The sequence below is a fragment of the Gobio gobio genome, assembly GCF_949357685.1.
Source record: "Gobio gobio genome assembly, chromosome: 10".
NCBI classification, from domain to species: domain Eukaryota; kingdom Metazoa; phylum Chordata; class Actinopteri; order Cypriniformes; family Gobionidae; genus Gobio; species Gobio gobio.
In genome coordinates, this window is record NC_137116.1 from 13,219,757 (window position 1) to 13,244,110 (window position 24,354).

Here is a 24,354-nt window from a genome sequence, read left to right on the forward strand (position 1 = left end):
ATTTAAAAACATGGCGTTTATCTGCAGCGTCGAGCGGATTTCAGACCGGATGTCCAGGCATCAGAACTTCTCTCATCTGTTGTGAGTGGATGCTCATTTATTATCTGTCATGTCTTCAGACACTTCTAACCGGAAGAACTAGCCGTTTATTTGAGGAATTCATCCTTCTTTTCAACCCCCCTTCCTCTAGTTGAAAAGTTTGAGACATTTTTGTTTGGCAGGCTAATTAACCCCTCAAGTCAAGATCTCTGTCCTCATATAGTCTGATAATCATTTAGCTACCTAACAAGTGGAAGTGACTTCATTGTGGTGGGAAAACAAAAGCTCAAACACATAAGTAAATGCTGTATGAAGTTACAGAGTTTAAACGGTCGTACAGTTCACACAGACACTGTTTATATGAATTAGTTTTGCGATCTCTCATCAGGCTGTTTACGCGGATGTTCGATGTGGCAAGCCGTTTTAACATTAAGGGTAGTGCTGGGCGGCATGACCAAAAATTTATATCACTGTATTTTTCAAAATTATATATTATATTGATGGTATTTTTTTCCTCTATGCATGACCGGTGTTAACTACATTTTCTACTGAATGAGAGTGGAAATACTGCAGTAGATTGACGTCATGACAGGTGAATATTGTAGAAAAATTCCACACTGGAGTTAATACAGGTTTGCAAAGCCCCACAAAATGATGCTGTGTGGAGACGACCAATAAAACACGCTCATTACAGACACATGGCTATTAAAATATGACCATGGAGATAGGGGAAAAAAAAGAGTTGAGGACACCTTAAGCATTTAAAAAATCTCACCCTATATAACAACAAACTGACAAAACGACGGAGAAACGCGGAAGAACATTTAAAAGGCATAAGGATATTTTCAGTACATTTAAGAGCACTGCAGTTTCTGAACAAATGGCACACATCAGTTTAACACAGAAAGAATAAAGCAGTTACATTTTTGCCCATTCTTCTTTGAATTGTCAGTCTATTTATTAACTTACATTGTATTCTGTGTAGCAGAATAACCCATCGTGTCATCGCGGTCGTGATGGATCAGACGTACAGTTCAGTCTCCTTTGCATAACGTTACATTTCATGTGAAAAAGATGTGATGAAATACACTCACCTAAAGGATTATTACCATACTAATACTGTGTTTGACCCCCTTTCGCCTTCAGAACTGCCTTAATTCTACGTGGCATTGATTCAACAAGGTGCTGAAAGCATTCTTTAGAAATGTTGGCCCATATTGACAGGAGAGCATCTTGCAGTTGATGGAGATTTGTGGGATGCACATCCAGGGCACGAAGCTCCCGTTCCACCACATCCCAAAGATGCTCTATTGGGTTGAGATCTGGTGACTGTGGGGGCCATTTTAGTCCAGTGAACTCATTGTCATGTTCAAGAAACCAATTTGAAATGATTGGAGCTTTGTGACATGGTGGAAGTAGCCATCAGAGGATGGGGACATGGTGGTCATAAAGGGATGGACATGGTCAGAAACAATGCTCAGGTAGGCCGTGGCATTTAAACGATGCCCAATTGGCACTAAGGGGCCTAAAGTGTGCCAAGAAAACATCCCCCACACCATTACACCACCACCACCAGCCTGCACAGTGGTAACAAGGCATGATGGATCCATGTTCTCATTCTGTTTACGCCATATTCTGACTTTACCATCTGAATGTCTCAACAGAAATCGAGACTCATCAGACCAGGCAACATTTCTCCAGTCTTCAACTGTCCAATTTTGGTGAGCTTGTGCAAATTGTAGCCTCTTTTTCCTATTTGTAGTGGAGATGAGTGGTACCCGGTGGGGTCTTCTGCTGTTGTAGCCCATCCGCCTCAAGGTTGTGCGTGTTGTGGCTTCACAAATGCTTTGCTGCATACCTCGGTTGTTTCAGTCAAAGTTGCTCTTCTATCAGCTTGAATCAGTCGGCCCATTCTCCTCTGACCTCTAGCATCAACAAGGCATTTTCGCCCACAGGACTGCCGCATACTGGATGTTTCTCCCTTTTTCACACCATTCTTTGTAAACCCTAGAAATGGTTGTGCGTGAAAATCCCAGTAACTGAGCAGATTGTGAAATACTCAGACCGGCCCGTCTGGCACCAACAACCATGCCACGCTCAAAATTGCTTAAATCACTTTCTTTCCCATTCTGACATTCAGTTTGGAGTTCAGGAGATTGTCTTGACCAGGACCACACCCCTAAATGCATTGAAGCAACTGCCATGTGATTGGTTGATTAGATAATTGCATTAATGAGAAATTGAACAGGTGTTCCTAATAATCCTTTAGGTGAGTGTATGTGCGCATACACGCTACTGGTTTATGTCAAATAGGTCCTTAAAAAACTTAAATGCATTCGCTCCGGTCTATATGTGCTATAATATGATCCATGTGGAGAACGTTAATCTCATCACGGCGAACCGCACAGAAACCGCTCTCTCTCGCGCGCGCCGCGTGTAGTTTGAATTCTCCGCTGTAATCAAAGGCTAAATCCGAAATGGCCCATTATAATACCAAAAATAGGGCATTATTTGAGGGGACAGCCATTTGTAGTGGTGAACGAAACTATAGTGGACGTTATTGAGTGCACTCATTCAATCCCACATTGCACCGCAATAACGAGTGTACAGCCGATGAACACACAACGGCTGTCTGAATTCACTCACTCGTTTTTATTCACTCTTTCAAGTGAACAATATAATGGGATAATGTAGGGAATAATAGTGAATGAGGCTTCGGACTTACCATAGGCTGTGATGCGATCTCAGCTGTGCTCTCACTACAGTGCAACAGTGAAACGGGACCCCTCGAACAGTGACGCGCTGCGCTGCGTTCCGAACGTTGTTTAAGCAACACATACCGGTATTGTGTTATCATCAAAATTCACATCATAACAAAAATAAATACCGGTATTCGGTATGAACCGGAATACCGCCCAGCACTAATTAAGGGCTCTATAATACACCCGGCGCAATGTGACGGCAGGCACGACACAAGTGTTTATTGCTAGTTTCAGTTTGACTCAGTTCTCATGTTTAGGTCCAGCTCCTCGTTGTTTAAATATCAAATGCACTGGCGCATCTGTTCACCCATGGGCGTCTGGTCTGAACACCAGGTGTGATCAGGAGCATTGTTGGAGCGCTGCTATTGTGAGGAACTGAAAACCACTGACCATTGACCAACACACATCTGCTCTAAAGTCAATAGTGCAGTGTTTGTGTGTTATTTAAAGAGTGTGTTAGTAACAGTGATGGGAATAACGGCGTTACAGATAAACGGCGTTACTAACGGAATTATTTTTTTCAGTAACGAGTAATCAAACAATTACTGTTTCTCCCGTTACAACGCCGTTAGCGTTACTGAGGAAAAAAATGCGGCGTTAGTCGCGTTACTATAATTGAGATCACTGAAGCGCTTATTTGACATATTTGAACATTTGAAACAAAAAAAAAGTAGCGCAGTAATTACTTTCCCTGGTAATTAGTTACTTTTATAATGATGTAACTCAGTTACTAACTCAGTTACTATTTGTAAGAAGTAACTAGTAACTATAACTAATTACTTTTTTAAAGTAACATGCCCAACACTGGTTAGTAATATGACAGTGTTGGGGGTAACGCATTACAAGTAACTTGAGTTACGTAATAATATTACTTTTTCCAAGTAACTAGTAAAGTAACGCATTACTTTTCAAATTTACAACAAAATAGTTTACTTTTTCAAAAAAGTAACGCAAGTTACTTTTTCACATTAATTTGACTGACAGCTCTCCTGCCCCCATGTTGAGAAAAATAAGGGCAGAGGCATGTGTGTGTGTGTGTGTGAACATGATGGTTATTGTAGTTCTAGACTAAATGTGAGCATTTATTTATCTCACTTGCACAATAAAGATTCTGTACTCCTCAAAATGAATAAAATCAGTCAAATGCAAAATCAGAATACTATGCAAACCTCCAATAATTAAAGGAACTGTATGTAAGAAATGTATTTCAATTAATCATAAAATGGCCCTGATATGTCACTAGACATTAAGAAATCATGTTCATTTCAAATATTTATATCACTGACAACGGTTGTCCGGCCAAGATATTGTCATTTTAAAAGTGAAGTTGCAGCCCTCAACTGATGTTGATGTTGACATGTTGTGTTTTGGCCTGAAGCGCCACCCTCCACCTGTCTACCAATCACGAAGTCAGTAGTGTTTCTGCATTCGGGTTGCCAGCTCTGCTCTAGTTACCACAGCTGCAGCTACACACTTTTTGGATAAACAATGTCTAACTTTACGAAACCTAAACGACCTTGTTATGAATCAGAAAAACGTCGTGACAGTGTCTGAAATAAAACAAGGATTTGAGATGCCTTTGAAAGATAGAGACGGCTGAAAACGGAGAATAATTTGAAGAATGATGCCAACGTTGCTAATTTTCTCCTGGACAGGTAAGGTTCATCTATGTTTGGCTAACTTGTACTTAATGTAAATGGACATTTCAAATATTCATGACAGTCGAACAAAGATATGCATGTTCGTGCAAAGTAACGTTAGGTTAGCGCAGATGGAGGAGGTGGGTCATTGAATTGAAAAGGTAACGTTAAGGAATTGTTTGGTAAATAAAAACGGTGAGTCGTCATTGCTAACATTAGTAATGCATTATCAGAGCCCTTTTCTCTGTCATTATGCTGGGACGCTGAGGAAAACAACATTAGCACGCCTATTAGCACTGTGTAAACGTATTTGAGACAGTAGCCTAACGTTACCTCAGTAAAAATGATTCCTCATTCGTTCTTCGCATATATAGTGGACAAAACATGCTGCAAGTTGACCTGTATGACCATTTTTCATGTGGGAATGTACTGTCACATACGAGCGTTCATATTTACGATTATATTTGGCTAATCGCCATTAGTACATTTTTGCGATTCATAATTACTTCACAAAACATCGCTCTTGAAGCATAAACATAATTAACAGAAAGAAAAAAAACTTACTGTGTACGACTCGTCACTTGCCATTGAAAGCTCCGTGTAACGTTAGCAGCCTACGTTCCTGCTGCATCCTGCAGCCTATCTGGCAACCTCGAGTCAGGGGAGGGGGAGAGGGGATACACCGCTCTACAGTCATTTGAAAGTGATTGCAGTACCAGTTTTGGCCACAGTCCTACATACAGCTCCTTTAAATGTTAAATAAAACAACTATGTTTATGCATAATCTGCCTTTATATTTAATTTACCAATGTCTTGCTGCTGACCTTTGATGATGAAAATTACTAGATTTTTTGTTTTTATTGGTAAAACTTTTTTCTCCTGCATCCTCTTCTAGCATTATCCAGAGCTGCGCCCTCTACTGTTCATGCGGGAATTTGCATTTTTACCTCAGCCTGGGGCTTATTATTTCAATTTTGGTATGAAGAGGTTTAACGTTGCACAAAAATATAACTTTTTTGTTATTAACAAAAACAAGCCCAGTCCAGGTGAGAAAAAGTAACGCAAAAGTAACATGACGCATTACTTTTCTTAAAAAGTAACTAAGTAACTCAATTAGTTACTTTTTAAGGGAGTAACGCAATATTGGTATCCATTACTTTTCAAAGTAACTTTCCCCAACACAATATGAGCCTATAGACAGTGCACAATGCGCATACATTCTGCTTATTACACACACAGGGAAGCGCAGCAGCACACACACGTTTAAGTATTAAAAATGAAAGGATTCCTCACTTGAGAAGCTTCCAGTCTATCTGCTCGCATTTAAATAGCAAATCCTCTCATGGTGCAGCACAACTGGCTTTTAAAGCGAAAGGGAGATGAGACTGATTGGTTTATTGCACATTACGCCCAAAACACACCCATGACTCCTTAAAGGGTTAGTTCACCCAAAAATGAAAATTCTGTCATTAATTACTTCCCCTCATGTCGTTGGACACCCGTAAGACCTCCGTTCATCTTCGGAACACAAATGAAGATATTTTAGTGTAAATCTGATGGCTCTGAAAGGCCTCCATTGGCTCAATGCACGGTTCACTCTCAAGACCCTTAAAAGACACTAAAGACGTCGTTACAAAGTCCATCTCACTACAGTGGTTCTAAAATAACTTTATGAATCGGCGAGAATAGTTTTTGTGCACAAAAAAACCCCTAAATAACGACTTACATAGTGATGACGATTTCAAAACACGGCATCATGAAGCTTCGAAGCTTTATTTCTGTTCCGAAGATGAACGGAGGTCTGACGGGTGTCGAACGACATGAGGGTAAGTAATTAATGACAGAATTTTCATTTTTGGGTGAACTAACCCTTTAAAAGAAGAGGGACAACCCTTTTAGACCATGTGCCGGGCGCACAGACCATTTTTTTCAGTCGTTTAACTAGCAAAAGTGGATCTGGACACACCCTAAGTGTAGCTGCACCATATGCTCAGATTGTTAAAATAGGGCCCTTAAAGGTGCGGTATGTAGGATTGACATGAGTACTGCAGTCAAAATTCAAAATAATGGAGATCGTTGTTTCCCCGGCCCCCTCTTCCTCAGACTCGACGCTCACGCAGGTTTGCCAGTTTTAGGACACTCAACCGGAGCGAGTGTGATTGACAATGAAAGCCACACTGTAAGTTGATGAGTTGATATATCCGCATTTTAATATGTTCACGTTCATAGAGATTTTTAGATGGATGCTGAGATTTTTTAGGTCAGGTTGAATCTGCGATTTGTTTTGAGACAAAAACAAACAAAAAATTAGTTTTAAAAGTCAACATGTAATTCAAGTATTTTATGAGAGTAATAACTGTAATGGGATAACAGGGTGAAATTGAATATAAGTGTAAGAACTTTCTACAGGATAAAGACGTGACAGTAACAGTTACTGTGTCCAGAGCGAATGTGTGTGTGTGTGTGTGTGTGTGTGTGTGTGTGTGTGTGTGTGTGTGTGTGTGTGTGTGTGTGTGTGTGTGTGTGTGTGTGTGTGTGTGTGTGTGTGTGTGTGTGTGTGGGCATGTTTTCGTGAAATATCAGGACACAAATGTGTATAATGACATGGGTATGACACAGGTATTACAAAAAGAGGGTAAAATATGAGGACGTTCCCCATGTCCTCACTTTTCAAAATGCTTATAAATCACACAGAATGAGTTTTTTTTCACAGAAAGTGAACTGCACAGTCTCCTGTGAGGGCTAGGTTTAGGGGCAGGGGCAGTGTGTGTGTGTGTGTGTGTGTGTGTGTGTGTGTGTGTGTGTGTGTGTGTGTGTGATGGGTAGGTTTAGGGGCAGGGTCAGTGTAAGGGGATAGAAAATACGGTTTGTACGGTATAAAAACCATTACGCCTATGGAATGTCCTCACATTTCACAAAAACAAACATGTGTGTGTGTGTGTGTGTGTGTGTGTGTGTGTTCCTGCAGAACATTCCTCTTATGTGCTAACACTGAGTTTGTGTTTTTTGTTTTTGTTTCTCTTTAATATAATTTTAATGTAGGGATTTAAACTAACTTTGTAACTTTTTTTTTGCACAAAATGTATAGCACAAACATACCCTTATGAACATGAACCATGGTCCAATTAGATAGTAAAACCATGTTTTTATTATAATAAAACCATGTTTTTGCCGTATTGATTAGCATTTGTATAACCACGCAAATACCATATTGTAAAACTATGGATTTGAAGCAAAACTATGTGGTTACCATCGAATAACTACAATAACCCTGTTATTTATTTATTAATATTAGTTTTGTTTGTTTTGTTCATTGTAAAACCATTATTAATATATGTATATATTCACTATGTGTGTGTTCATATCACTCAGCTGACACATGTGTTTGAAGGACAGCATTGGGCAGGTTGTGGAATAGTGTGTTTTGTCAATAAAAAAGGGCTTTTATCCGATTAATCGGAAAAATAATCGGCCAACTAATCGATTATCAAAATAATTGTAAAAAAAATTAAAAAAAAATAGTCGCAGCTAGGGATGTCACGGTACCAAAATTCCAGTAGTCGGTACCAATATCATAACAATTTTACGGTACTCGGTACCAAAGCTAAATGTTTTTTTTTATTTTAATTTTTTTATTTATTTAATGTTTATTATTTATGATGATAATCATTATAAGTAAATAATACATAAACATTTAAAGGCTGTATGCTGTTTAAAAGTAAACATTGTTTATAAAAAAAAGATCAAGTGAAAAATAATCAACCATCTGGGCATAATTATTATTATTATTACATAGAGACATAGCTAAATATACTGTAGGCTAGTGTTGTCACGATACTGGAATTTCTAACTTCGATACGATACCTAATACGATATTCGATACCATTTTCGATACCACTGGGAAAAAATGCTGCATATACTGTCAAATAGATATTTTTAATACAATTTCTTCTATTGAAAGTCTAGGCAATTAAAAATTTATTCTGAAGAGATCACTTTATATGATAAAGCTTCTAAGTTTTTTCTCATATATAAACGTTGATCAATTACCATTACAATTATCTCACAAATATTTGCTAACTAATTGTGTTGCAATAGCTTACACACAGCACAAGAAAGCTTAATTTCAAATTTAATTTAAAAAGACAAGTAAACAGTAATACAGTAAGAACAAATAAACAAATGACTGTGTTTACGTTAATACTCACCAAGATGAACATTGAGATATTTTTGAGTGTATTTGACGATTAATAAGCTGGAAAAAGGAGCTAATTTTTGCCCTTGTATGTCAGAGGCGGCTTTATTACGGTATGTGTGTGTGCACTTCAGATGCGAGCGCGAAATCTGCGGGAATGAGTAGAATTAACGTTATGTGCAATCCCACATGAAATTCAGACCGGTCACACCAATACTAACACGCAGTCATGAGGAAAAATCCAGCAGAACGCGCGTTCGCCGTGTTCAGAGGGTTAACCGGTCTGAATAAGAGGAGGCGGATGCGTGTCAACTCGCTTTCGGTCGGAGAGGAGAGCGCGGCTGGTATCGATACTGTAGAAAAGGAATATCGTATCGTTTCAGATATTTCAGTATCGATACTGTCACGGAGCGCACGCCTGTCACTGAGCGCGCGTTTTCACCTCTCTCCGGTCTCACACGCTCCTTGTCACCTGAGTTCTAGAACTGCAATTCCCATCATTCCCCTCTGCTATCATTAGTTCCCAGCCCTGTCTGGTTGTCTATTCAGTATCCTCACATCCACCTGTTTATCATTATCCACCCTTTATCTGGACTGCCTTGTTCTTTGTTCTTTGTGAAGTGTTGTTTTGCCACGTTGCATGTTGCTATACGTGTTTCCTTTGTGGTTTATGTCAGTGATTCCTTGTTTCATTACCTGATTCAATAAAGTTCTGCAGATGGATCCGCCTGCTTCTACTTCGTCTTTACAGAACACTTCACCGTCACAGGATCCAGCAGACTTCCAGAGTCTTGTTTCCGAGGTTCATCCCCAGGCATCTGTGTTAGTCACACACCAACAACAGCTGGTCAAGTTGACGAATCTCACCGAGGAACTTGTGAAGTCAGTTCATGCTCTCACTCTACAGAGCGCGGACGCTAATTCAGTTCAAGCTCCCGCTGCACCTGCGCACCTCCCATCAAGCGTGAGTACAGCTTCAAGCAATCCCAGATTATCTCTAACTGAGAAGTTTAATGGTTCACCGGCTGCCTGTAGAGGATTTCTGTTGCAGTGTGAATTATTCATCAGCCAGCAACCCCAGCTGTATCCCAATGACGCGTCCCGCGTTTCATTTATCTGCTCTTTACTCACCGGGAGGGCGTTGGAGTGGGCAACAGCTCTCTGGTCAGGTGGTCATCATACATTTCCCTCCTATAACGTGTGTATGTCTCAATTCAGAGAGGTGTTTGAACATCCCGCGGGCGGCAAGGAACCAGGGGAACTGCTTCTCGCATTAAGTCAAGGAGATTCCACCGCGGCTGATTACACGCTTTCCTTCCGCACCCTGGCAGCACAGACGGCGTGGACCGAAGAACCTCTTAAACTGCTGTATCGAAGGGGCCTAAAAACTAATCTGCAAGGGGAACTGGCTTGTCGTGACGATGGGATGTCTCTCGGAGAACTAATGGAGCTGGCCATTCGTCTCGACAATCTCATTCGCTCTCGACGCACGCCTCTCTCATCCAGTCTGTTCGCCCATCCTTCCTCCGGCACGGAGTACGAGCCCATGCAGGTCGGCTTCACACATCTCACTACGGAGGAACGTGAGAGAAGGATGCGGAATAAATTATGCCTGTACTGTGGCCAGGCCGGTCATCAGAGAGCTTCATGTCCTGTGAGATCCAGATCCCGTGATACTTCTGCGGTGAGTCCTTTGATTAATTCTCCCAGCTCTCTTACCCTCGAAGTTTCATTTTATTTTAATGGAAATAATTGTGAAACAAGAGCTTTAATTGACTCTGGTGCCGCTGGTAATTTTATCGATTTGGAGTTTGCCTTGTCTAAAAATATCTCTCTCATTCCTTGTGAGCCTCATGTGGCAGTGGCCGCTCTGGATGGACGCCCCCTGGGGACAGGGGAGGTACAATACATCACGCAGCCTCTCACGCTCAACTCCGGATCTCGTCACACGGAGAGAATTCAGTTGTACACGATCAACTCACCCCTTCATCCAGTGATTTTGGGATGGCCATGGCTGGAGAGACACAACCCTCTAATTTCCTGGAGCGACAGGAGAATCACTAAATGGTCCCCTTTCTGTCATGACCATTGCTTGCCTGCTCTCCATGGTCCTGAATCTAGCCACAGTTCCCGTGAGAGAGTGAATCTGCAAGGTATTCCTGCTGTATATCATGATCTTGCCCAGGCATTCAGCGAGAGAGAGGCTTCACTTTTACCCCCGCACCGGCCCAGCGACTGCGCTATTGAACTTCTACCTGGAGCCGTTCCCCCGCACGGCCGTGTGTATCCACTTTCACGACCGGAGACAGAGGCTATGAGAGTGTATATCGAGGAACAGCTTGCTAAGGGATTTATCACCTCCTCCACATCTCCAGCATCCGCGGGGTTTTTCTTCGTCAAAAAGAGGGACGGGAGTCTTCGGCCCTGCATCGATTTCTGTGGTCTCAATGAGGTAACTGTGAAGTATCGTTATCCCCTGCCTTTAGTCCCTGCAGCCCTGGAAATGCTTCGCTCAGCTCGTTACTTCACCAAACTGGATTTGAGGAACGCCTATAACCTCATTCGCATACGGAGGGGTGACGAGTGGAAGACGGCCTTTTCTACGACTACAGGCCACTATGAATATCGGGTTATGCCGTTCGGGCTGTCTAATAGTCCTTCTGTATTTCAGTCTTTCGTTAATGAGATCTTCCGTGACATGCTGAATCAGAATGTGATTGTTTATATTGATGATATTCTGATTTTTTCAGAGACCCTCGACGATCATGTACGGGACGTGCGTGCAGTTCTCAAACGCTTGATTGAGAATCAGCTATACGCCAAAACTCAGAAATGCGAGTTTCATCAGACTCGGATCACCTTCCTGGGATATGTCATCAGCGCTGAGGGGGTTCTCATGGATGACAGCAAGGTCAAAGCCGTGGTGGACTGGTCTCAACCTTCTTCTGTGAAAGAATTACAGCGATTCCTGGGGTTTGCAAACTTTTATCGTAGATTTATTCGTAACTTCAGTCTCATTGTGTCTCCCCTCACATCTCTTCTCCGGGGGGGGAGCGCTTCCGGTGGTCTCCTGAGTGCACTGCAGCGTTTAATCAGCTGAAGGAGAGATTCACTGCCGCACCCATCCTCCATCATCCAGACTCGGAGAGGGAGTTTATCGTGGAAGTTGACACCTCGAACACTGGAGTGGGTGCGATTCTGTCCCAACGTCACGGTAATCCTGAATGTTTCCCTGTGCCTTTTACTCCCGCAAGCTAACCTCGGCGGAACGCAATTATGATGTGAGTGACCGGGAGCTTCTAGCCATGAAGGCTGCTCTGGAGGAGTGGAGGCACTGGCTGGAGGGGGCACGTCAACCTTTCACCGTCCTCACAGACCACCGAAACCTCGAATACATCAGGTCCGCCAAGTGTCTGAATGCTCGTCAGGCTCGCTGGTCACTATTTTTCTCTCGTTTCAACTTCAGGATCACATACAAACCTGGGTCCAAAAACGGGAAAGCTGATGCCCTGTCTCGTCAGTTCGAGGATTCCAACGAAATCAGCCAACCAGAAACCATCTTACCACCCACTCTGATCGTGGCACCTGTGCAGTGGGATATCATCTCGGAGGTTACTGAGGCTCAACAAGCTCTTCCTGTACCGCCCGAGTGTCCTGTGGATCGCCTTTTCGTGCCACTCGAGCTCCGTGAGCGGGTACTTCAATGGGTTCACTGCACTCCCAGCGCCGGACATCCAGGTATCTCGGCTACTGTACAGTTAGTCTCCAACCGCTTCTGGTGGTCCACACTCCGGGCTGATGTTATCAAATTTATCCATCAATGTTCCACCTGTAACACAGTTAAATCTTCCCACCTTAAACCTGCCGGTCTCTTACAGCCACTTCCAGTTCCTCAACGCCCGTGGTCGCACATCGCTGTGGATTTCGTAACGGATTTACCTCAGTCTCAGGGATTTACCACAGTTCTGTCAGTCGTGGATCGCTTCTCCAAGTCCTGTCGGTTCATCCCCCTTAAGGGTCTACCTACTGCCATGCAGACTGCGGAGGAGCTTCTCAATCATGTGGTTCGTCTTTTCGGCATCCCCGAGGACATTGTCTCCGACCGTGGCCCTCAGTTCACCTCACGTGTTTGGAGTGGACTCTGCTCCAAGCTCAATATCAACGTCAGCCTCACCTCCGGATACCACCCACAGTCTAACGGTCAGGTTGAACGGTTGAACCAGGACCTCATTCGCTTTCTGCGGACATACTGTCATGATAACCAACAGGACTGGAGCCGATTCCTGGTTTGGGCTGAGTATGCCCAAAATTCCCTGGTAAAGCCAGCCACAGGTCTAACACCTTTCCAATGTGTCCTAGGTTTCCAACCCCCTCTCTTCCCGTGGGCTGGAGAGCCGTCAGATCTCCCTGCGGTGGATACGTGGTTGCAACGCAGTGAGGCCACTTGGAATACCGCTCATGTCCATCTGCAACGTGCCATCCGCCGCTTTCGTCTTCATGCAGATCAAAGGAGACGTGAGGGTCCTAGGTACAGGCCCGGACAGTGGGTGTGGCTTTCCTCCCGTGATCTACGTTTAAGGCTCCCAAGCAAGAAACTATCCCCTCGCTTCATTGGGCCCTTCAAGATCCTTCGGCAGATCACTCCGGTCTCGTTTCGTCTGGCTCTCCCAGCACATTATAAAATCTCACCCACTTTTCATATGTCTCTTCTCAGACCCGCTGCCGCTCCCAGGAGAGAGGAGGTCCAAGAGGGGGTCGGTTCCGTGCAGGCTCCCCCAATTGAAGTCGGAGGCGAGGAGGTGTACCGGATACGAGACATCCTGGACTCCTTTACAGATACATATCGAAATATCAATATTTTTGACAACACTACTGTAGGCTACAGCAGTAGCCTAATATATTGCCAATTTCAATTTTTTAAAACCAAACTTTTATTTTGACGGGTTGCCGTGAAGACCTTTGAGTGTCTGTGTTCATGATATGACCGTTTTCTCAAATTAAACGGTAAATTCTCATGAAGTGACGGTTTATGCGTTCGTGTCCTCCAGTGTTCATTTTGACAGCAAATTTTGATTTAGTTTTAGTCATAGTCTTTTGACTAAAATGCCATTTAGTTTTAGTCATATTTTAGTCACCTGAATTGTTTATAGTTTTAGTCTAGTTTTAGTCGACTAAATATCATCAGATTTTAGTCGACTAAATCTACTGTAGATTTAGTCTCCTAAAATCTAATGAGTTTAGTTAAATTGTAATACATTAAGCATTTAAGCTCCATTTAATTTTGACATCATTTTGTTTTTGACATTAAAAATACACGAAAGAGAGCTCAATTCACTTTTTTGTTTGTTTTTTAAAAACATGTATATAGTTTTTATAACTTTGTATTTCTTTTAGTTAGTAGGCCATATCAGGTAAAGCTAAAGCTTCAAATAAGTTTGTTTATTTATTTATTTTCAATTCCAGTTAACATTTATTTAATTTCAAGTAATTTTTTTTTTTTAAATGGTTTTAGTTAACTATTATAACCCTGATACTTTATTGAATATGTGTCAAATACTGGTCTTTCCTCCTGACTATGAATTAAATGGGAATTAAATGAAATACAGTTTATTGTGTAACCAAAAACGAATATATAATGTGTGACTTTTAAATTATAAACAAGCTCGAAATCCACCGGGACTCTTATTTTGAAATGTCTGCGCCTCTGATGCAGTTGCAGGAGCTCATTCAATTTCAGGAGATAAAATATGCATTGTTACAACCATCTAAACATATTACTATATAATCATCATAAAGTAAACATTGTCATTATTCATCAGCATTAGTTCATATACGAAGCCTGGCATAAATGTGTGTTATTCATTGATTGTGAACCGCTGGAGCGCTGGATTGGGGATGCGTGAGCCGTGTTTTCCCGCGGTTAGATCAGCTCAACTCAAATGTGCGCATCTGTTACACAGGATATATCAGTTCTGACTGGATCTCTTCCCTAATCCACCCTCACTAACATTTTCGTCTCGTTTTTATTTGTTGACGAAAATGACAGTAAGTTTTCGGCATAGTTTTAGTCATCCAACACTAGTTTTTATTTAGTTATCGTCTCGTTTTCGTCATGAAATTAACACTGGTGTCCTCATATAGTGACACACGACAGAGACTACAACAATACAGAAATGCTGGTATCGTCCCATTTTTATAATTTAGTACCGACTTTTAAGACATCCCAGCCCTAGGTATTTTTATGCTTTAGTAATGTGAAAAACTTACATACTGCACCTTTAATCCTTCTATTTTACATGCTATTATTGGACAGAATAAAAGGTGCATTTGATTTTATTCTCTTTTCCACCTCTAGATGCCACACAAATAAGCACTTTTCTTAACAACCGCTTCTGACACGATCGTGGACAGTTAATTTGATCTAATATTTAATGTTTTTTTTAAAAATATTGTAGATGTATGTAGCAAATGAGAATCGATCAAATTATTGACTGTATTTTGAGACAAAGGAATCGTTAATGATTTTCAGTTTTGTTCAAGATTTTCAATAACGGAAGATGGTAAATATCAGTGTCCACCTTAGAGATAATCATATTTATAATGAAACCATTATAATTAAAAAATATATTAATCATATCATATAATAAAATATAATTTATTGTTACCACTGTAAATCTATATTACATTATTATGGGATCTCCTTCAATGCTTTCAGAATCGTTACTTTTTTTTAATTAAAAAAAAAAATTTCTATATTTTTTAAATGAACATTTTAATGACAAAAATTAATTCTCTTATTTATCAAAATAAACAGAAAATAGGGCTGTGCAATTAATCGAATTTCGATTTCGATTTCGATTTTGCCTCCCAACGATCACCAAAATAGTACAATCGAGAAAAATCGATTATTTTGCCTTGCGTTCTGAATGAAACGCGCACGCGCACATCCGCCCCTCCCGAACCCACAAATCTCTATGAGGTCGTGAGTCTCGTGTGCATATCATCCGCTGGAATTTAAAAACTCGGCGCGAGTAAAGATGGCAGAAGGAGGGCAGTTACAGCAGCGTTTGGTGAGCAAAAAAGGCAAAACCAACTCCGTTGTCTGGGAACATTTTGGCTTCGAGGAATCAGAGGATAGCAGAAATATGTTTCGTGCAAGATTTGCTACATGGTAGTGTCTGCAACGCAAGGCAACACCACGAATTTGTTTAACCACTTGAAAATTAAACAGAGTGACCTATGACAATCTAATAAAGAAACAAAAACTGACGAGAGCAGGGGAGCCGTGTAAACGTCCTTTTTTTCCTTCATATTTTTCAAATAATTCTCTCTTTGTAAACTTTGTTCAATGCATGCGAGATTGCGAGTGCTGCCATATTTTCGAATATGACCAGTCGTTTTCACCGTCATCACGCGGGTTTAGTGCTTTAGGGTTTAGGTTTAGAATGAGAAGCCGCGCGCGCTGTGAGAAAATGTGTCTCTGTGCGTTCTTCCGAGAGCGCGCACACGTCTCTCAGCGCGCAAATATTGAGTTCTCTTTCAAGTCTTGCTCTTAAACGGACAAACTCACACAAAACGTATGTCAACATGTCCATCTTGATGAGTATCTTTGCAGACATAGTCTGTATATGCCTTAAGTGAACTTTATACAGTCGATAAAGAAGACGCGAGGTCTTAAAGGGGCAGTATCCTTTACTGCTGTCTGTTTAATGTCAAACAACAAAAGACAAGGACATCACTCACTGCTCTTGATTGAATAGCTTTTGTAAATTTAATAGGATTAATCTTTAATTTATGCACTCAAATATGCAATGTTATTTTACATTTGATACATTTCTGTACCTGAAAACTAATGTTAGACGTACATGAAAGCATAGCCGAACCATATTGTTGATCTTATTTATTTGTGGTTATCATTTTTACGTGAATACTTTTATACTTTGATTCGAATATATGTTATATTATTTATTTTAATAGTTCAAAAAGTACAACAAATGTTACAATTTCAATTGAATTGTTGAAAGGTGTATTTTTAATAAATACAACACATTCCCAAAGTCATGTGAAATAATCGTGTTACATAATCGTGATTTCAATATTGACCAAAATAATCGTGATTATGATTTTTTCCATAATCGAGCAGCCCTAACAGAAAATAGTGCAAACTTTGCTTAAGTGATTGAACAAAACTGAACTTAGACATTATTAAAAACATAATTTTAGCTAAAGTATTTGTATCAATACGTTGTGCCTTTTTGCCCCATGCTGCCAACCCATGCCACCTCATACATTTATAAGATTTTTAAACAACTTTTATGATCTGTTGCTCCATACACGTTCAATACAAACATGTATATTCTTTTCTGCAATCATACACTATGGGAGTATCGAAAAGCATTTTTCACCCTACTTATTTTTAGATATACTAGGATGCTCAAAGTGATGCTCAGCTGTTGATTTCAGAAGTACAGTAAACATCCTCAGACACTAGAGGACGCTGTTTCTGTTTACATCCTCAAATAAAACCTGGCAGATGAAACCAGTCCAGTCAAAGCCATGAATGATGAATGTGCAGCAGTTAATTAGTGATTAGTCTTGTGTTGATTATTCCTCAGCGGACTGTTTTATTGTCTGGAAATGTAACAGCATTAATCTCTGAATGTGATTGTGAACGGATGGATATATTACTGGGCTGTATATCAAAAATGTCCTTATGTTTTCATCTCACACTGTTCTGAACACTGTCCTCTAACTCACGACCTGGTTATTAGGCTGATCCGTGAACTTGTTCTGCCCTGGTTTTAAAAGGCCTGAAATTAAATAGTGTTCAAATTAAATAACTTAATACAGTGCAGATTACAGTACTTGCAAATTGTAGTCCGTTACAACAAATTACATGACAAAAATTGTAGTTAGATCACTCATTTTAGGTAATGTATTCTGATTACTTTCAACCTAACTCTTTTATCACTTAGATTTGAATGAGATTTTGTACCATACTGATATATATATACACCGATCAGGCATAACATTATGACCGGTGAAGTGAATAACACTGATGATCTCTTTATCTCCTGTTAGTGGGTGGGGTATATTAGGCAGCAAGTGAACATTTTGTCCTCAGAGTTGATGTGTTAGAAGCAGGAAAAATGGGCAAGCGTAAGGCTTTGAGCGAGTTTGACAAGGCCCAGATTGAGCATCTCCAAAACTGCAGCTCTTGTGGGGTGTTCCCGGTCTGCAGTGGTCAGTCTCTATCAAAAGTGCTCCAAGGAAGGACCAGTGGAGAACCGGCGACAGGGTCATGAAGGACCAGTGGAGAACCGGCGACAGGGTCATGAAGGACCAGTGGAGAACCGGCGACAGGGTCATGAAGGACCAGTGGAGAACCGGCCACAGGGTCATGAAGGACCAGTGGAGAACCGGCCACAGGGTCATGAAGGACCAGTGGAGAACCGGCCACAGGGTCATGAAGGACCAGTGGAGAACCGGCCACAGGGTCATGAAGGACCAGTGGAGAACCGGCCACAGGGTCATGGAGGACCAGTGGAGAACCGGCCACAGGGTCATGAAGGACCAGTGGAGAACCGGCGACAGGGTCATGAAGGACCAGTGGAGAACCGGCGACAGGGTCATGAAGGACCAGTGGAGAACCGGCGACAGGGTCATGAAGGACCAGTGGAGAACCGGCGACAGGGTCATGAAGGACCAGTGGAGAACCGGCCACAGGGTCATGAAGGACCAGTGGAGAACCGGCCACAGGGTCATGAAGGACCAGTGGAGAACAGGCCACAGGGTCATGAAGGACCAGTGGAGAACAGGCCACAGGGTCATGAAGGACCAGTGGAGAACCGGCGACAGGGTCATGAAGGACCAGTGGAGAACCGGCCACAGGGTCATGAAGGACCAGTGGAGAACCGGCCACAGGGTCATGAAGGACCAGTGGAGAACCGGCCACAGGGTCATGAAGGACCAGTGGAGAACCGGCCACAGGGTCATGAAGGACCAGTGGAGAACCGGCCACAGGGTCATGAAGGACCAGTGGAGAACCGGCCACAGGGTCATGAAGGACCAGTGGAGAACCGGCCACAGGGTCATGAAGGACCAGTGGAGAACCGGCGACAGGGTCATGAAGGACCAGTGGAGAACCGGCCACAGGGTCATGAAGGACCAGTGGAGAACCGGCGACAGGGTCATGAAGGACCAGTGGAGAACCGGCCACAGGGTCATGGGCGGCCGAGGCTCATTGATGCACATGGGGAGCGAAGGCTGAGAAGTGAGGTTATTTTGTCCAATAAAACCCATTCATTTACCACCCATAGACCCTCCCCTCGAAGAAATCAGGACAGAAGTGGTTGAAAGTCGACTTGTGATCCGATTGACCAAAACGCATCTTAATACCAGTAAACAGGGCCTGAGAGTGACCATGATGCTTCTCCTCTATTGACTTCCTTACAAACATAAAAGCCTCATGTCACCCTGTTGGGATCTGTGTTCAAACTGAAGGTTCCTCCTGAAGGATGCGACAGTATAACAGCACTGGGATGTTTCGCTGTTCCTCTCTCTTCACTTACGCTTTAGCAGACCAGACAGTGTGACGTGATGAGCTCAAGCCTCAGTGTTTCTCTCACCATGGAAAAACACTCACACATTCGCTCTTCCAGACAGGCTTTCAGTTAGAGCTGACACGCAGAGATTGAGGCTTTGGCTTTTTCATTGGCCGAGAAGAAATATTCAAACTAAACAGGGATGCACGATGTATCGTCCACCATATCGGTAAAGGCTGATATACGTTAGTTTTTAATGTTATTGTTATCGTCCACCATATCGGAAACGGCCGTTACATGTTCGTTTTAATGTTATCGTTATTGTCTACAATATAGGAAACGGAAGATACATGTTCGTTTAAAAATTATTGTTATCGTCCACCATATCGGAAATGGCCGATATGTTCGTTTTAATGTTATCGTTATTGTCCACCATATCAGTATTGGCCGATACATGTTCATTTTAATGTTATCGTTATCATCCACCATATCAATAACGGCAGATACATGTTCGTTTTAATGTTATCGTTATCATCGTCCACCATATCGGTAACGGCAGATACATGTTCGTTTTAATGTTATGGTTATCGTCCACCATATCGGTAACGGCAGATACATGTTCGTTTTAATGTTATCGTTATTGTCCACCATATCGGTAACGGCTGATATATGTTTGTTTTAATGTTAATGTTATTGTCCACCATATCGGTATCGGCAGATACATATTAATTTTAATGTTATCGTTATCGTCCGCCATATCGGTAATGGCTGATATATGTTTGTTTAAATGTTATCGTTATTGTCCACCATATCGGTAACGGCAGATATATGTTTGTTTTAATGTTAACGTTATTGTCCACCATATCGGTATCGGCAGATACATGTTCATTTTAATGTTATCGTTATCGTCCGCCATATCGGTAATGGCTGATATATGTTTGTTTAAATGTTAACGTTATTGTCCACCATATCGGTATCGGCCGATACATGTTCGTTTTAATGTTATCGTTATCGTCCACCATATCGGTATCGGCTGATATATGTTTGTTTTAATGTTAACGTTATTGTCCACCATATCGGTATCGGCAGATACATGTTCGTTTTAATGTTTTCGTTATCGTCCACCATATCGGTATCGGCCGATACATATTCGTTTCAATGTTATCGTTATCGTCCACCATAGCGGTATCGGCTGATATATGTTTGTTTTAATGTTATCGTTATCGTCTACCATATCGGTATCGGCAGATACACGTTCGTTTTAATATTATCGTTATCGGCCACCATATTGGTACCAGCCGATACATGTTCGTTTTAATGTTATCGTTATCGTCCACCATATCGGTAACGGCAGATATATGTTTGTTTTAATGTTAACGTTATTGTCCACCATATCGGTACCAGCCGATACATGTTCGTTTTAATGTTATCGTTATCGTCCACCATATCGGTAACGGCAGATATATGTTTGTTTTAATGTTAACGTTATTGTCCACCATATCGGTATCGGCAGATACATGTTCGTTTTAATGTTTTCGTTATCGTCCACCATATCGGTATCGGCCGATACATGTTCATTTTAATGTTATCGTTATCGTCCACCATAGCGGTATCGGCAGATATATGTTTGTTTTAATGTTAACGTTATTGTCCACCATATCGGTATCGGCAGATACATGTTCGTTTTAATGTTTTCGTTATCGTCCACCATAGCGGTAACGGCAGATATATGTTTGTTTTAATGTTAACGTTATTGTCCACCATATCGGTATCGGCAGATACATGTTCGTTTTAATGTTTTCGTTATCGTCCACCATATCGGTATCGGCCGATACATGTTCATTTTAATGTTATCGTTATCGTCCACCATAGCGGTATCGGCTGATATACACTCAAAAAAATTATTTTTCAGTTTTATTCCCTTTACCTGAACAATTCATGTTGAATTAATGCCATTTTGGCTATTTTTCATTTCAACATGATTATGTCATGTTAAACTGACTTAAAACTGTCACTCGTTGGTTAAACATAAAGTTTTCATTTTGAAATAACATGTTTCAATCAAGTAACCCAAAGAAATAAGACTTTCACTACCCATCATGCTTTGCAAAGGGGCTGAATTCGGAGAGTAAATGTTTAAATAAAGTGCAATTTGATGCATTTTTAACAAGATGAGAAAATGGAGAGACTTTTTAATGCTTAATGTTTTGTTATGTTGGTGTTTAAAAGTTTGTGTTATGTTAGTGTTTTTGGAGGTTACCATTGTGGTGAAGTGTAGAGCGTGTGCTTGGGGTGAGGACCTGCTAAATCTATTAAAGTTGTTTTAATAATATAAAACAAGTTAATCATGTTATGTTCATTCAAAGAGTAATTTTTTTGAGTGTATTTGCTGCCTCCGTAGTCATCATTGAATTATGGGGAAAACGGGTGATATTCATTAATTTATAACATAGTAGTAACTTGACTAAATGGGATTCATTGGAAGTGATGTAAACATATCGGCTTAACATCAAGGAATAAATTTAAGATAGCATGATTAATTGAAGTTCAATAAAAAACATTAAATCAAGTTAAAAATAAGTATTTAAATCATGTTTAGTGAATGTTATCTGTTCATGTTAAATGAACACAAATATTTCAAGCCGGTTGAACATCATCCATTGTTGTTACGATAATGTGGTGTAATCACGTGGAACCACTGTCCACGATTAAATCATGTTCAACCAATGTGCTATTTTTTTGAGTGTATGTTTGTTTTAGTGTTATCGTTATCGTCTACTATATCGGTATCGGCAGATACACGTTCGTTTTAATATTATCGTTATCGGCCACCATATTGGTACCAGCCGATACATGTTCGTTTTAATGTTATTGTTATCGTCCACCATATCGGTATCGGCTGATATATGTTCGTTTTAATGTTATTATTATTGTCCACCATATCGGTATCGGCTGATATATGTTCGTTTTAATGTTATTGTTATTGTCCACCATATCGGTATCGGCTGATATATGTTCGTTTTAATGTTATTGTTATTGTCCACCATATCGGTATCGGCTGATATATGTTCGTTTTAATGTTATTGTTATTGTCCACCATATCGGTATCGGCTGATATATGTTCGTTTTAATGTTATTGTTATCGTCCACCATATCGGTATCGGCTGATATATGTTCGTTTTAATGTTATTGTTATCGTCCACCGTATCGGCTGATATATGTTCGTTTTAATGTTATTGTTATCGTCCACCATATCGGTATCGGCAGATACACTTTCGTTTTAATATTATCGTTATCGGCCACCATATTGGTACCAGCCGATACATGTTCGTTTTAATGTTATTGTTATCGTCCACCATATCGGTATCGGCTGATATATGTTCGTTTTAATGTTATTGTTATTGTCCACCATATCGGTATCGGCTGATATATGTTCGTTTTAATGTTATTGTTATTGTCCACCATATCGGTATCGGCTGATATATGTTCGTTTTAATGTTATTGTTATCGTCCACCATATCGGTATCGGCTGATATATGTTCGTTTTAATGTTATTGTTATTGTCCACCATATCGGTATCGGCTGATATATGTTCGTTTTAATGTTATTGTTATTGTCCACCATATCGGTATCAGCTGATATATGTTCGTTTTAATGTTATTGTTATTGTCCACCATATCGGTATCGGCTGATATATGTTCGTTTTAATGTTATTGTTATCGTCCACCATATCGGTATCGGCTGATATATGTTCGTTTTAATGTTATTGTTATCGTCCACCATATCGGTATCAGCTGATATATGTTCGTTTTAATGTTATTGTTATCGTCCACCATATCGGTATCGGCTGATATATGTTCGTTTTAATGTTATTGTTATCGTCCACCATATCGGTATCAGCTGATATATGTTCGTTTTAATGTTATTGTTATCGTCCACCATATCGGTATCGGCTGATATATGTTCGTTTTAATGTTATCAGTATCGGCCCGATAAGAAATTAGGCCAATATATTAAAACCGATAAATAATGTATTATTTCCTTCAGCTGAGACACAGATGCGCGCTGTTCATCATGATGGTTTTGAATTGCTTAAAATTTGATTGGAATCACTTCAGAAAAGGAAAATACAATTCAGTTCAACATGTGCAGTGAGAGTCTGTCAGGCTACATAAAACTATAATGAGAACATCATAATTGTGTGCTTTAATGGTGAGACTTTTGTTTTTATAATCAAGCTCTCAAAAATTATATAAAAATTTGGATTTAGATTTATCAGCCACTATATGTCAGTTATCGGCATTTTTTTTTCTTACAATCAGGCCGTTGTTTTCTGAATATATGAGTAGGCCTATATGTCGACAACACTCTTGCTAGGGTCATATTGCTTAAAAATACAACAATTCTTATAAAATGTTCAAAAAATTATAAACACTTTACAGTAAGGTCTAGTATATTATCAAATAGCTACAGCAACATCTTATTTAATGTTGGTTGATAAATGCAATTATTTCACAATAACTGATGTTAACATAACTTTTTGTGTTCTAAATGTTAGTAATTGTCAAAATTAAGTTTAATACATGCTGTAGACGTATCATTTTAATTATAGTTAACAAATTAAACCATATTCACTGTAAAAAAAATTACATGATCAATAAATGATGACAACATATGTTTTTACATTGCTTTGACTCATCAAAATAATTTAAGCAATTTTCCACTTTTGTTTTAAGTTATAGATTCAATAATTTTTTTAAGTCAGTTTAATGTAATTTAAGTTGAAATGACTTAAACATCCAATCCGAGTTGATTGTACTTAAAAAAAAGCTTTTTTAGTGTTGTAAACCAAAATTATTGCTGTTGTTTTATAGTATTAAATAAAACTAAGATTATTGGAGTAACCTTAACCTATTTCAGTCTTTCTACTTCAAGAATTCACATTTAGCGTTACTTGCCATTTCCTTGTGATTAATAGTGAACTTAGTTAAAATAGTTTCTTTTTTTCAGTGTACACTAAAACTTGCTCTGCTATTTTAACCAATTTGGGTCAAATATGAACAAACCCAACTTTTGGCTTAATTTAAGTTAAAATTTAAAACCCAACGGTTGGGTTTGTCCACATTTCACCCAAAAATGGGTTAAAACAACTCAGCTTTTTTTTTTAGAGTGTA

General features: G+C 40.2%; 1 protein-coding gene across 1 annotated transcript in view; it reads left to right on the top strand.

Moving 5' to 3' along the window:
• Positions 1 to 24,354, top strand: part of dtx1 (deltex 1, E3 ubiquitin ligase) — an 87,195-nt gene continuing 62,841 nt past the window's right edge. Inside the window, exon 1 of the mRNA XM_079827510.1 lies at positions 1 to 81. The gene's annotated coding sequence lies outside the window, so the exon portion shown is untranslated. The remainder of the gene's footprint in view (positions 82 to 24,354) is intronic.